The following is a 15,259-nucleotide window of genomic DNA, read 5'->3' on the forward strand; positions in this document are numbered from 1 at the left end:
GTCTCAGCGTAAGTCTTCAACTGACTTGCCGCATGCTTGTCATCATTCTCTTTCTCTTCGAATATTCTTCTTAACTTTTTCTCGCTTGCTGGACAGGGCGCCACTTTCCCTTGAGCGCCGAGCGGCTCCGTCGTGGGGCCGGCTGGAGGGTCTTCGAGCTCCCGCCGCGTGGACCCCCGCACCGATCTCAGGGAGGCCACAGAGCGGAACGCCCGCGAAGCGCGGGAGGAGCGCGAGGCGGCGGAGAAGGCGGCCGCCCAGGCAGCGAGGGAGCAGGCCGACGCGGTGGCCAAGGCCCAGACGGAGGCGGCTACCGCGGAGACGGAGGCGGAAAGCTCGCGCGACCAGCCTCCGCTGCTCGCCATTCCTCTCCGAGCCGTAGCCCCCGACACCCCATTGCCCTTGGCGGAGGAGATCGTCCAAGACCCGCCGCTGTTGGAGAGGGGGGAGGACCCCGTGGCCTTTGCGGGGAGAGCACCGCCAGCAGCGCCAACCGAAGCAGGCCAAGGCGGTCAATCGTCAGCGGCGCCAGAGGGGCCGACCGGAGGTGAGCCGGAGAACAGAGCCGGCCTCGTGGTGCAGCCCGCGACGGGCCGGCGCGCAGGGGGAGGCGCCGCTCTGCCGGAGTTGCGCCGAGTCGCGGGCGCAGGCCAGTCGGCGGAAGATCTGGAGGCGGCCAGCACTGCCACGTCCGAGTGGACTCCCAGCGGGGGAACTGGCGAGCTGAATGTGGCGGCTCAAGGGGTCCGGAGCCGGCTGCAAGCTCAGGCCGCCCTGCTGTAACAGTTCACCCAGGAGTTCTTGTCAACGCGAGCCACTATCCGGGTGAGTCCTTCGTTCTTGGCTGCTTTGCTTTCTTAATTTCTTCCGTGGGGGCGCGTCAGCGCACCCACTGGGTGTAGTCCCTGAGATTCGGGCCGACTGCTGCGCAGTCGGGTCGGATCTTTCTCGATGGCTACCTTACTTTGCTTTTTTCTGAACTTTCAGGAATACCACAACCTTCGTGCTGCCGCCTTCAACTCCCAGGCTCGGGAGTTGAGCTGGCGGACCGACGACCTGGCCGACAGCCGAAGTAAGTACTTGGTTTTGTCTGTCTCCTGTGGGGGCGCGTCAGCGGACCCACTGGGTGTAGTCCCCGAGATTCGGGCCGACTGCTGCACAGTCGGGTCAGATCTTTCTTGATGACTCTTTCTTTACTGTTTTTCTTTTTCTTTGTCTTCAGGGGCCAACATCGACTTAAGGAAGGAGCTTGGCGAAGCGAAGGCCGCCCTTCATACCAAGGAGGCCGAGTACGCCGCCTTGGTCCAGGAACGGGATCGCCTAGCCGAGAAGATGGCCGACCAAGAGGAGAGCCACAAAGCGGCCCTGCAGGCGGCGCAGGAAAGCGAAGCCGCCTTGAAGGCGGAGTATGAGACCGAGGTGGCGAGCTGGTCTGAGACACGGCGAGCCCTGGACGAAGGCTTCGGCCGGATCGAGGACTTCATCGACGGTAAGCTGCCTTCCTCGGCCCTCCCCTGCCCCTTGTCGCTTGGGTTTTTTGACTTATCTTGAGCTGCTGCTCGTTTTTTGGTGCAGACTACTTCCCCGGCTACTCCGCCTTTGCCGCCCAAAGCATTGAGGCCCATCGCGAGGCGCGTCGTCAGGCGGGGGCCAACATCGCGTCGGATGCGAACCGGACACTTGAGGAGCAGCTCTTGGCTATCCAGGTGCGGTTGCAGCCGGCTCATCGGATGCTTCGCTGGCTCCAACGTGCCGGGGCGCAAGTGTTGGCCGCCCTCTGGCCCGGCGAGACGATCCCCCGCACCCCAAGCCAAACTGCCGACTGGCTGGAGGTCGCAGTTGGTCGCTTTGAGGCTTGGAAGGCGTCGGCGGCCCGCCTCGGAGCCGGGCGGGCGTTGGAGTTCGTTCGGGCTTGGTACCCAGGGCTGAGCCTGGACCAGCTGCGCACTTGGCGGATGGAGGCCGGCGCGGAGCTGGAGGAGGTGAGGCCGGCTATCGCCTAGCGAGCTTTGATGATCACCGAGTGCACCGACATCAGCGTTTTCGCACCCGAAATTGATGATGACGGTGTTGCTCAGCCGGAGGAGTGGTTCGGGCTGAACCCAGCGGTGGGCGAGGACTCGGCGGAGGAGATTGCCTCCAGCGACGAAGGCGAGGATGACGAAGAGGAGGACGGCGAAGACATCGAGCCGGTTGGTGGAACAACCGGCCGACCGTGCCTCCAGCAACGAGGCACGTGGAAGCGTGCCCTCTGCAGGAGGCGGCGACAAAGCCGAAGTTCGCCAGCCGGCCGCTCCTTTAGCCGGCACGACCGTCTCCGCCAACCAGTCTGGCTCGTCGGCCACTCCGCCAGCTTGACCTGCCGTCTTTATCTTTCCTGCCTTGTTGTCTTTGAACAATCTTTGTTAAGTTTTCGCAGTTCCACCCACTGGGGGTGTATCCAAACTATGTTGAATGCTGGCCTCTCGGAGGTCTTTTTATGTAAATATTATCATGAGCATGTTTGGTTTCCATTCGCGTATGCTTTTTTATCCTTAGGCTTTTTCCTTTGCCGCCTTCCCTCTTTGGGGAGGCAAGTACTTGGGCTTTCTTGTATTGAAGTGAAGTGAATGGAAACCGGCCGACCGGCTACTCTGGTAGCCAGTCGGCGGTGTGAGAAAAACCGGCTTTTGTTATATTAGTCCGTTAGACCCTAGCCGTTTTTCGTGTGGGCGCCCGTTCCTGCCTTTAACTCTTGCCAGCCGGACAGCCGGTTCTTCGAACTGCGACTTTTGGCAAGATAAGGCTTGGGAGCCGGCACACTACTTGTCTGACTGCGGGTAGGACTTCTAACATAACTCCAGTCGGTCAGTCCCCGAGCCGACTAGGCGAACTCGGTGCCGGACGGAATAAGTAAATGACACGACAAGGTCATAAGCATGATACTTTTCATTCATAAATAAGGGATGGCAGTCCCCGAGCCCTCCTCGGGCAGCCTATTGTTTTGTACTTAATACAAAAGTTAGCGCGGTACATACTGCATTTCAACTGTAAAATCTTCAGAGGAGGTTGGCGTTCCATGGTCGTTCCGACTCCTTGCCGGAGTCATCTCTCTTGCGCGCCTTCGGCTTCTGTGCGTCGATCAGGTAGTAGGAGTCGTTGCCTAGAGCTCTGCTGATGACGAAGGGGCCTTCCCAAGGGGCTGAGAGCTTGTGCTGGCCGGCTGTTCGCTGGATCAGCCGGACCACAAGATCGCCCTCTTGGAAAGATCTTGGCCTGACCTTCCGGCTGTGGTAGCGGCGCAAACCCTGCTGGTAGATTGCAGACCGGCTGAGGGCTAACAGCCGGCTTTCTTCCAGCAGGTCGACGCCGTCTTCTCATGCTTCCTTGGCCTCCGCTTCCGTGTACATGGTTACTCGAGGCGAGTCGAATTCGATGTCAGTTGGGATGACCGCCTCGGCACCATACACAAGGAAGAAAGGGGTGAAGTCGGTTGACTTGTTTGGTGTAGTGCGCAGACTCCAGAGGACAGCCGGCAGCTCATCGAGCCAACAGCCGGCTGAGCGCTCCAGAGGTACGACCAGTCGAGGCTTGATACCGGAGAGGATGAGGCCGTTGGCTCGCTCGACCTGGCCAATTGACTGCAGGTGGGCGACGGATGCTAAGTCCAACCGGATACCTTGGGCTGCACAGAAACGTGCCAAGGCTCCTTTGGCAAAATTTGTGCCATTGTCGATGATGATGCTGTGCGGCACGCCGTACCGAGTTCTTATGTCTGCAATGAATGTCACAGCAGTCGGCCCATTCAGCTTCTTGATCGGCTTTGCCTCAATCCACTTGGTGAATTTGTCCACGGCGACGAGCAAATGCGTCATGCCGCCGCGCGCCGTCTTGAATGGGCCCACCATGTCCAGTCCCCAAATGGCAAAGGGCCAAGTGAGGGGAATGGTCTTGAGTGCCGAAGCCGGCACGTGTTGCTTGGAGCTGAAGAGTTGGCATGCCTTGCAATGTTTGACTATTTCTTTGGCGTCATCCAAAGCAGTCGGCCAGAAGAAACCATGGCGGAAGGCTTTGGCGACAAGTGATCTTGAGGCCGCATGGTGGCCGCATTCTCCTTGGTGAATGTCTCTGAGGATTGCAATGCCCTTCTCTTGCTCGACGCACCGTTGGAGGATTCCAGTGACACTGCGCTTGACGAGCTCTCTGTTGACGATTGTGTACGCTCCGGCTCGACGCTGGACTTGTCTTGCTTCTGTTTCGTCAGCCGGCAGGTCTTGGTTTACTAGGAAGTTGAGGATGGACTGAGCCCATGACGGAGCCGCGACTTCTCCTACTGCCAATGTGGCTACTGCTACCAGGGTGGGCGGGCTGGGCGATGAGGTGCTGGAGTCGGCCGCCGGCTGTAGTGCTGGTGCAGTCCTCGGGCCGGCTACCGCAGTCCCTGAGCCGGCCGCCGAAGTCCCCGAGCCGGCCGCTGAAGTCCCCGAGCCGGCTGCCGAAGTCCCCGAGCTGGCCGCCGAAGTCCCCGAGCCGGCTGCTGAAGTCGCCGGGCCGGCTACGGGGGTCTTGGGGTCGCCTACTTGGTTCTTCGAGCCGGACCCGGCCGTATCGGGGTCAGGCGGCACGAAGATGGAATCGGACTCTGGAGATGGCTTGATGGACGACTTGAGGAGGCGTTGTAGAGCGACGCCGGTTGGAATTGCTTGCCGAGTGGAGCCTATTCGAGCCAGGGCATCAGCTGGCTCGTTGTCGGCTCGTGGTATGTGGAGGAACTCGCATCCTTCAAAGTATCCGTTGAGTTGTTGGACCAGGAAGCGGTAGCTCGCCATATTCACGTCCTTGGCATCCCGGTCGCCGGATGATTGCTGGACCACCAGGTCCGAGTCGCCATAACATAGGATCCGGCGAATGCCAAGTTCTTTGGCAAGCCGGAGCCCGTGTATGAGCGCCTCGTACTCGGCCACGTTGTTGGAGGCGGCAAAGTGGATCTGTAGCGTGTATCTGAGCTTGTCGCCTTTGGGAGAGGTAAGGACGACGCCGGCTCCCAAGCCGGTGCGCATCTTGGACCCGTCGAAGTGCATGCGCCAATGGGTGGAGTCGGGAGCCGACGGCAGGTACTGGGTCTCGGCCCAGTCAACGAGGAAGTCGGCCAGTGCTTGGGACTTGATGGCAGTGCGGGGCTGGTAGAAGATCGTGTAGGGGGCTAGCTCGATGGCCCATTTTGCCACCCGGCCGGATGCATCCCGGCTGCCTATGATCTCGGCTAGCGGGGCAGTGCATACGACCGTGACGGGATGCTCTTGAAAGTAGGGCTTCAGCTTCTTGGCGGTGAAGTACACGCCGTAACACATCTTTTGGTAGTGCGGGTAGTTCTGCTTTGAGGCGGACATCACCTCGCTCAAATAATACACCGGCCTCTGGACCGGCTGGGCTCGGCCTTCTTTTGGGTGCTGGACCACGATGACGGTGCTGACCACCCGGCTGGTTGCGGCAATGTAAAGGAGCATGGGCTCTTTCTCAGTCGGCGCCGCGAGGACAGGCGGTGTGGCCAGCATCTTTAGCTCGTGAAAAGCTTGGTCGGCCTGGTCGTTCCACTCGAAGTGAGTGCTCTTCTTCATGAGGCGGTAGAGGGGGAGAGCTTTCTCTCCGAGCCGGCTGATGAAGCGGTTCAAGGAGGCCAAGCACCCGGTAAACTTCTGAATGTCTCGAAACTTGGCAGGGATCGCCATTCTCTCGATGGCCTTGATCTTCACCGGGTTGCATTCGATGCCGCGTTCGGAGACCGGGAAGCCTAGGAGCTGGCCGGCTAGCACCCCGAACACGCATTTCTCGGGGTTGAGCTTGATTTGGAACTGGCGTAAGTTCTCAAACGTTTCCTTGAGGTCTCCCAGCAGGGTGCCGCGCTTCTCCGTCTTCACCACGATGTCGTCCACGTAAACATGAGTGTTTCTGCCGAGTTGCTTCAGGAGGCACTTCTGCATGCAACGCTGAAAAATGGCACCGGCATTTCTCAAGCCGAATGTCATGGTCAGGTAGCAGAAGGCTCCAAATGGCGTGATGAAGGCGGTCTTCAGGCGGTCGTCCGGGTCTAGCTTTATCTGATGATATCCGGAGTAAGCATCCAAAAAACTCAACAGCTCGCATCCGGCTGTGGAGTCTATCACTTGGTCAATCCTTGGCAGGGCAAAAGGATCTTTGGGGCATGCCTTGTTGAGGCTCGTGTAGTCTATACACATGCGCCACTTGTTGTTATTCTTTAGCACAAGGACCGGGTTGGCGAGCCACTCTGGAAAGAAAACTTCCATGATGAAGCCGGCCGCCAAGAGCCGGGTTATCTCCTCCCCTACAATCCTGCGTTTCTCCTCCGACAGTCGGCGAAGGGGTTGTCTGACTGGCTTTGCGTCTTCTCGAACGTGTAGTTTGTGCTCGGCGAATTTCCTCGGAACACCCGGCATGTCCTTGGGGGACCATGCAAAGATGTCCCGATTCTCACAGAAGAAATCGGCGAGCTCGCCTTCCTATTTGCTGTTCAGGTTTGCCCCAATGACGGCAAACCTCTCTGGATGCTCGGGGTCAAGAGGTATCTTCTTCGTCTCCTTGGCCGGCTGGAAAGATCCTTGAGCGTCATGCTCCTTGGGGTCGGGGGACACGGCCGACTGTTTGCCGGCTATGGCCACGACACGGTCCAACATCTTCTTCTCTTCGGCAATCACAAGGGACTCGGCCAGCCGGCTGCTGGCTGCTGTGCACTCAGAGGACTTCTTGTAATCGCCGGCTACGGTGATGACGCCTTTGGTGCTTGGTATTTTCATCTTGAGGTATGCATAGTGGGGAACTGCCATGAATTTGGCCCAGGCAGGTCGGCCCAGCAATGCATGGTAAGGGCTCTCCAGGTCCACCACTTCAAACCAGATCGCTTCCCGGCGGAAATGCTCCTTGTCCCCAAAAAGCACATCGATCTTGATCTTGCCAATGGGGGCGCAGGATAGGCCGGGTACGATGCCGTGGAACACTGTCCGAGTAGGCATGAGCTGCTTCGTCTTGACATTTAGCTTCTCCAGGGTGTCATGGTACAGGATGTTGATGCTACTCCCGCCGTCTATCAACACATGGGAGAAGCGGGCGGCGCGTCTGTCCGTTGCGAGGGTGGCTTCCAAGACCAAAGCATAAGAGCCGGGAGACGGCATCACCTCCGGATGGTCGGCCCGGCTCCAGCTGATGGGCTTTTCTGACCAATGCATGTGTCCGGCGGGGCTGGCAGCGACCACGCTAACTTCCTGGCGCTCTTGGCGTTTGCTGCGCCGGTCTTCGGGCTGGCTTGTAAAGATGATGTAGGTTGCTTGCTCGTCAGGGAACTCGTCATGCACGACTCCGACTGCGGGCCGAGCGGCCGGAGGCGGCGGAGGCGGAGGTGGCGGGCCAGCAAGCGGAGGCGGCACGAGCCCCTCGCCCTTAGAGATTCGGGTGAGCCAATGGCACTTCCGGGTCGTGTGGTTGGACGGCTTCACGCCGCTGTGGAACTTGCAAGGGGCGTCGAGAGTTTGCTCGTAGGAGAAGGCGGGCTGCCAAGCTGGCCTACTGCCCTTGGGCTTCTTGGGCGCCGGTCGCTCTTCAGGCGGCGCATCTTCGACTGTGGCCAGCTGCCGACTGGTGGGAGGCGGCGCGGGGCCCTTGCGCTTGTGGTCGTTCGAGTGGGGGCGTCGGCCGGAATCCCCTGCCGGCGTCTTGGGCGCCGGGTTGAGTACCTTTCCGGACAGGTCTACCCGAAGCTCGGTCTTCATCGATGAGTCGGCGGTGGCGTACTTGTCCGCTATGTCCAGAAGCTCGTCGAGGGTAGCCGGCTCGTCGCAGAGGAGCTTGTGCTTGAGGAGGGTGCCTTCTCAGCATCCGGCTGTGAAGTATTCTATGGCTTGCACCTCGTGCACCCCTTCACAGGAGTTGCGGAGCTCGGCCCAACACGTGAGGTAATCGCGAGTGGACTCGGCGGGGCCTTGTACGCACAAGGAGAGCTGTCTGGGCTTGGGAGCCCGCTTGTAGGTGCTAGTGAAGTTGCGGATGAAGGCTTCTGTGAAATCTAGCCAACTGTTGATGCTACGTGGCTTGAGGCTGTTGAGCCAGGTCCGCACCGTGCCTTGCAGCATGAGGGGCACGTACTTCACGGCAACGCGCCGGTTGCCGTTGGCTATGCTAACCGCCGTGGAGTAGTCGATCAACCAATCTTCCGGCTTCACAGAGCCGTTGTACTTGGGAGTGTATCTTGGGAGCGAGAACCCTTTGGGAAAGGGCTCGTCGCGGATGCGGGGGCCGAAACAAGGCGGGCCGACATCGTCTTCTTCTTCCAACGCCAGGGATCGCGCCAGGCGGTCGATCCGATGGCGGGCATCGTTCTCGCCGATTCCTTCGCGGCGGCCCAGCCGGCCGCTGAGAGTCGGGTGCGCCACTGGCGGCGGGGCGGGATATCTCTCTCCACGGGGCGGAGGCGGAGGCGGGTCGCCACGCCATTCCATGGCTCGGGGATGACCGTCCGCGTCTCGCTCGATGGAGATCCGGGTCCGGCTGCGGCTGGCAGTCGGCTCCTTCGCGCGTCGCGCACGGGTGTTGCTCATAGTCGGTGTCCGGGATGTCGCGCCGTGCTCTCGGCGCGGGGGAGGGCTTTCCGCGCGGGCGTCGACTTCGTGTCGCTGCGCGGCTGCGTCGATCAATTGCTGGATGCGCCGGGTCATGTGGGGGAGGTCTTCGGCTTCCAAGCCGTCCAACTCTTCTACAGCCACCTGAGCGGCACGCAAGTTCTCGAGCGGAGTGGCATAGACCGGGTGGTCGACTCCCAGTGTGTCGGCGATGACGGCGCCGCGTTGCTTGACAAGGCCGGCCCAGCTTGGCCTGCCCGGGGCCGGCGTGCCGAAGGCGGCACGGTCAGCTTCGCGCTGATAGGCCTCAGTGAGGCGTCTTACGGAAGACAGCCTCCGGCCCTCTGCGAGGAGGGCGAGGCGGCGTGCCTCCAGTGCTTCGTCGTCGGCATTAGCCGGGAGGGGAGCGGACAAGTCGTGGGCCTCCGTGCGCGAGGCGTCGCGGGCGCTCTCGTCGGCGGGCCACCGTGGCTGACAACCATCACTTTGGTGGTGACAGCATCGCAGCCGTCGGCTCGAGGAAGCGGGTCATTGTAGATCGTGACGTTGGTGGGGAAGGTGTCGTAGGAGGCCGTGTCAGAGTCGACAGGCATCGGGTCGGTGGAGCCAACCGACTCCAGGTCCAAAGCGGGCTCGCTGGAGACATGGAGCTGGCCGAGAAGGTTGGCGAGGCGGTCGGTGCCGGCATCGGAGGCGAGCTCGTCGGAGATGAGAGTTTCGTCGAGGAGATCGGCGAGGCCGCTTGCCGCGCAGATGCTGGTGACGCCTTGCAGCGCGTCGTGGCAAGCGCCATCGGGCGTGCCGGGCTGGCTACGCTCACGGGGGAGGAAGAAGGTTCCCGTCCAGAACAGGTCTCCGGACGACGGTGCACCTGGCCCCATGGTGGGCGCCAAATGTCGGGTGGTAGGTGCGACATATGCCAACGGGTGGCTTATCATTGTGGGAGCCAGTAAGACATCGCTGTCGCCTGGAAACGGGATAAGGCGAAGACATGCACGCCGGCGGATCTTATCCAGCTTCGGGGCTCTCCGTGGAGATAACACCCCTACTGCTGCTTTGCGGGGTCTCCGCATGTTCACTAGATGAATCAAGTAGTTACACAACGCTCCTTGAGCTGTTTGGTGGGAGGAGGAAGAAGGGCACGGCTAGCCTGCTTCCTCTCCTTGTGTGTTGTCTAGAACTAGTAAGGGGTCGAACCCTTTGCATGGGTGCCCCGGGGGGTTTATATAGGCCTACCCCATGGGGGTACAATGGTAATCCGACTGGGTGCACTGTCCAGGGCCTGGCTCCAGCCGTCTGTGACTGCGCTCGCCGGCTCCTGCGCCGGCTGCTAGGGCCCGCCGACTGGTGGGTCCCGCCGGCTACCGGCCCCTTGGTCGACAGGCAGGCCCCACTGTCCAGGGCCTGGTCGGCGGCTGGTTACTGTGGCTCCATCTTGTTGACGTGAGCTTCATCGTGGTAAGCGTGGCTACAGTCCCGCCGCCTGTCAGGCGATCGCTGTAGCCTTACCGCGTCTTGTCTCCTTAATGGGGCGTCTTCTTCGAGGGAGGCGGCAAGCCGGCTGCGGGGAGCCGGCTCTGTCTTGGGCCGACTGGTTGGAGGCGTGGCCGCCTTCGGGCGTCTCTCTGCTCAAAGGGGACCACTGCCTGTGGGCCACGCTGGCGGCCCGTCGTGGGTGATGCCAGGGTCAATATGGCAACAGTGCCGCGCCGGACGGGTCATGCCTACCCCGTACGGCGCATTGTGCCAGGCGTGCTCCGGGATTCGGGGGTGGCAGGCTTTTCTGTAGCCACGCCCCGTCGCACCGCCGTTAGGTGGGTGCAAACTTTTGTGGGTACGGTCTGGACCGCTTTATGGGGAGCCGGCTTCTTGGAGTCGGCCTTCTCATGGCCGGCTTCTTGGAGTCGGCCTTCTCATGAGGGCTAAAGTCGGACCGCCTTCCGAAAGCCGGCCTGGGTGGCAGCCAGCAAGGGGAAGGCGGCCCCATGTCTTTTGATTCTTGAGAACCGGGTGAGCTGGTAATTTTTTCAGAAGGGCCAGGGGAAGCCAGCTAGGCTACCCATGGCTATTTACTCCGACAGCGCTACTGAGTGTGGACCGTTTGACTGGTCAATTGATTGTGTTATCAACAAATTACGGAGCTATATGGTGAGCCAGTGACCGTACAATCACCCTAAAATGTACTCCTATTTTATTAACATAGTACAGACTCAAACTACCATTTCTTTCTTTAATATACGGGCTGACAGGTGGGCCCCACGGTTACGCGCCCAGATGGTGCAACACTAGTTGCGCCGCGTGGAACGTTTGACTGGTCAATTGATTGTGTCATCAACAAAATACGGAGTTGTACGGGTGAGCCAGTGACCGTAAAATCATGATATGTATTTGTTTAACATGGTGTAGATGCAAGGCCAAGCACTCACCGCTATAAGCGCACACACGCGAACCCGACCCCTATGAGCACCTTTGAGAGAGTGGGCCAGCATATATGATCTTGAGATTTTACGAAGTCACCATTGGTGCCTCATAGTCGAGTGGAACGTCTCCTCCCACTGAACGTACATCGCCGGAAAATAATGAAATTATCACAAGATAAATGCGAGCACCGGGACAACCTTGGTGGGCTCGAGAAACCACTATCCTCTAACCATCCAACCACATGTTGGTTAGCACGACAAAATGTATGCGGTGACCGTGATGAGCTTATTCTGAAGTCCAGTGACCATATCGTGCTTTCGCTTCAAATACAATGACCGTAAGTGTCGTCAACAAAATACGGAGCACGCATCAAATGCAAAGTCCGTCAGTGTCATCAACAAAATATGGAGACGTATCTTGAGCTAGATACCATTGTACTATTGTATATGCTTATTCTCTTAGTGGCCGATTGCGTGGGTGGTGTGGTGGGCACAACATTTCTAGTTGTGGTGGGTCAACATGGAGACTCATGGGTCGGTTCCATCCTGCGCCACATATAGGTTGGACTGAGACGTGTTATACGAAGACCCATGTGGAGGACTCGGCGTACAACACGAAGCTACCAGAGTCGCGGAGGACTCTATCCCCACTGGTGATAAGCCGACTATATATGATTTGTAACCCTAGGCCCTTAGTATGTTATACAGGCTTGGGGGCTAGTTCATCGATAGTATCCACACACGCACAATGCCTGGTGTTCACATGTACTTTGTACACACCCCTATCACTAATATACAGTACCAGGAGTAGGCTCTTTCTTCAACTGCAATTGAATTCTAGCATGTGCATGTGTTTATTTCATTTTATCGATCCATAGAGTGAGAGCGGTTTGAAATACAGGCAATGGATGCTTTTGCAATTCATATATAAACATTAATTAGTGCACTCCATGTTGTTAGTGTGAAGAACTTTATACATTTGTTACTTGCATGGATACATTCCAAATTGCTAGCTACGAAATAGAATACATGTCGAATTCAACATAAAGGGGGTTTCAAAGATTCCAATTCATAGGAAGTGCATTCATCTATTTGAACCTGAGATAATGGCATTTGTAAATCAGATGTAAAATGGGGCATCAATCTTTGTTGTGAGTTTGAACATGCTATATATATATCCATACGCATATCTAACTTTCTTTTTGCAACCAAGGAGATTATATCTGGAACCATGCATGAACTGAGGTAAGTTGCATATTTTTTAATATATACTCATGTACAATGTATATTCAAATGTACCCCCTCCATTCCAAAATAATCGTAGCTTTAGGATTTTCAAGAGTAAAGATTTGTGAAGTTTGACAAATCCTGAAAGTTCAATTCAAGAGAACCGAAAACGTTAATGCTTCTGCTCCCAAATATTGAACGAAGCGCCAAATAGGCCTCTGGTCACCCGAAACCGCGCGAGACTAATGTTTTGGTGGTAGGAAATTACTGTCCTGACTCTGGCCCGTGTAGCCTATCGGCCCGATGTCCAAAGGTCTAAATCGGGGGTAGGTTTGTAACTTCACCAAGACGCCAGAGAAGCATTCATACGCCGTGGGCGCCTACCCATGTGCTCGGCCGAAATCTATCCCGCCCACATTTGGGACACCTGACATGACTGTCCTACCCCCAACCCGCAATATGTCCGAAATTTTAGATGGGGGGAAAGTTTGTAACTTTCCCCAAATTTCAAACAAGCACGTCTCAAACCGAAACATTGTACCCCCTCAGTTCCCCGCCTCCCTCTGTTTCCCCATTCATACTCCGTGGGCGCGAAAACGCCCTCTCCACCAGCCGTGAAACCCTAGTATCCTCCGACCTCCACCCCATAGCAGCCAATCCACCGCCGCCCTCCTCCATCACGCCGGAGCCGGTACCCCGATGTTGTCGTCCAACGCAACCGCAACCGCAACGCCCTCAAGCACTTAGCAGCTGAAGCCGAGGCAGAGCTGCCTCCACGACGCCGACGCCGACGTGCGCTATACCAAAACCACGCCGTCCTGTGCCTCACTGCTGCGGCTCCACTGTCGCAACCGTCCACCGCACCGGAGCTGTTCCTGCTACGCCGTCGTTCGCCGCCTCGGATCTGCTTCCCTGCCGCCGACATACGGCCACCACACCACACTCAACAACTTGGCCATGGGTTCGTCCAAGGCTGCACCGTCCTCCACAACTTCTGGTTTCCGGCGAACAACAAGAAGATCGTCGGAAAAACAGGAGGAGGACACAGCACTGCCAGCAGAAAGAGGTACTCCTCTTCCCATATTCGTGCAAATCTTACGTCTTCGCTCACACCGTATTCATCCCATGAAAGAAACTAGTTGAGCGCTTCTTACTGCATCTTCTTCGTGATACTAAGTGCACAAGGTTTCCTCCCTTTTACTATTTCACCTTTGCTAGAGGTCAGTAGCCCGCCTGGATTTCAATTCAGGGTCAGCCGAACCGCAATTAAAAGAAGCAGCACCCGCTTAGGTGCGCGGTGCACCTAGTCCGTCTGCTCCCCGGGGAAGCGGGGTGTGGGGCGGAGGAGCTGCTTGCGCCCGATCTGGAGGTCGGCGGGGCTTGAATGGATGGCCGGGGGGCGGTGCCAAGCACGGCGGTGCGGTGAGGTCAAGGGGAGGGCGCAGGCAGGGGAGGAATACTGGGCCGGTGGTCGCTGGCGTTTCGAGGAAGATCGTCAACACTGACTGGCTGGAGGTAGATGAAGGTGATCGGCCCGTTCTTTGTACATCGGACGGTGCAGAAAAAATGGACTAACCTATTTGCTTTCAGTCGACTGTTATTTTCATAGAATCATGTAGTAATTTAGTGTGCCATGCATGTTGTAGAGCTATCATATGTCTCCCATCATTTATTTCTCACCGACCTGCTATCTGCTACCTTTACACTTTACTAATTGTGCACACACTTCACCCATACTCACACTATTGTTTTTTATGCATGGGTATTTCAGACTCTGACGCAGTGTTGATGAATGCAGAAAAGAAAAGACTGAAGTCGCTCCAGTGTAATTCGAAGATAAGCACTAAGCGTTCCAGCGCTCTAATGGGTGCAGTGTCAGCAGTTGGAGACAGTAAATGTAGCTGTGCAGTTGATGATCTCAATTGCCACACACAACCATCCCAGGTGCTTGCTTTAACTTCGCGCTGTCAAATGTGGTTGCATGTTGCATATGGTGTCTAGCTTGTATTGCTTCCAATTTGGTTAAATTGCATCTACTTACTTTACACATGATACCTTTGATAATGACATGCCTTCCTGTTTTCGATACATACTACATATGTCTATTAACCATGTTTGTACATCAAACTAATGCTCTTTTGTATCCCTCGTCAATCACTTATGATGAGACAGTCACCCAGGTGGGTTACTGTGAGACCCCATACTCGTTTAAAGAGTGAAGTGTGATCCTCCCCACATGATTCTCAAGAAACAGCAAGGCTAAATGAAGATAGTCAACGTAGCTCTCTAGTTGATCACCGCAATTCCCCCACACCACCATCGCAGGTGCTTGCTCTTACTTGGCAGTGTGATATGTGGTTGCATGTTGCATACGGTGTCTAGCTTGTAATGCTTCTAATTAGGGTAAATTGCATCTGCTTAGTTTACACACTATACCTGTGAATATGACATCCGTTCCTATTTTTGGTACACACTACATCTATGTGTTAACCTTGTTCTTACATGAAACTACCTCTCTTCTGTATCCTGCATCAATCCCTTACGATGAGTCACCTTTATTCGTTGCATATTGCATATTATTTCTAGCCTATTGCCATGTATTGCTTCTAATTTGGTCAAATACATTTGTAAGGGCACCCTTTTAATTTGGCAGAGTGATATTGGTTTCATCTTTCATATGGTTTCTAGCTTGCATCGATTCTAACAAGTTCAAGCACCTTGTGCTTAGTTTACACTTTATACATCATACATGTCAATATGTCACGCCGTCCTGTTTTTCATACATATTCCATCCTCCTATCATGTGGCTGCCTTACATGAAAGTAGTGTTCGTCAGTATCATGCATCAATGAGTTCTGAAGAGCAAATTTTATTCCTTTTTCTTGTGGGTTTGACTTGACAAGGCAAAATCAAGAAAGAGGAAGGAAAAGAGTAAGGAAGGCGATGATGGTGGTCCTCTACAGCAACGTAAATGGAGCATCTGTACCGATTCTCCTTGTACTGATA

Source organism: Triticum aestivum, chromosome 6A (genome assembly GCF_018294505.1).
Source record: "Triticum aestivum cultivar Chinese Spring chromosome 6A, IWGSC CS RefSeq v2.1, whole genome shotgun sequence".
NCBI classification, from domain to species: domain Eukaryota; kingdom Viridiplantae; phylum Streptophyta; class Magnoliopsida; order Poales; family Poaceae; genus Triticum; species Triticum aestivum.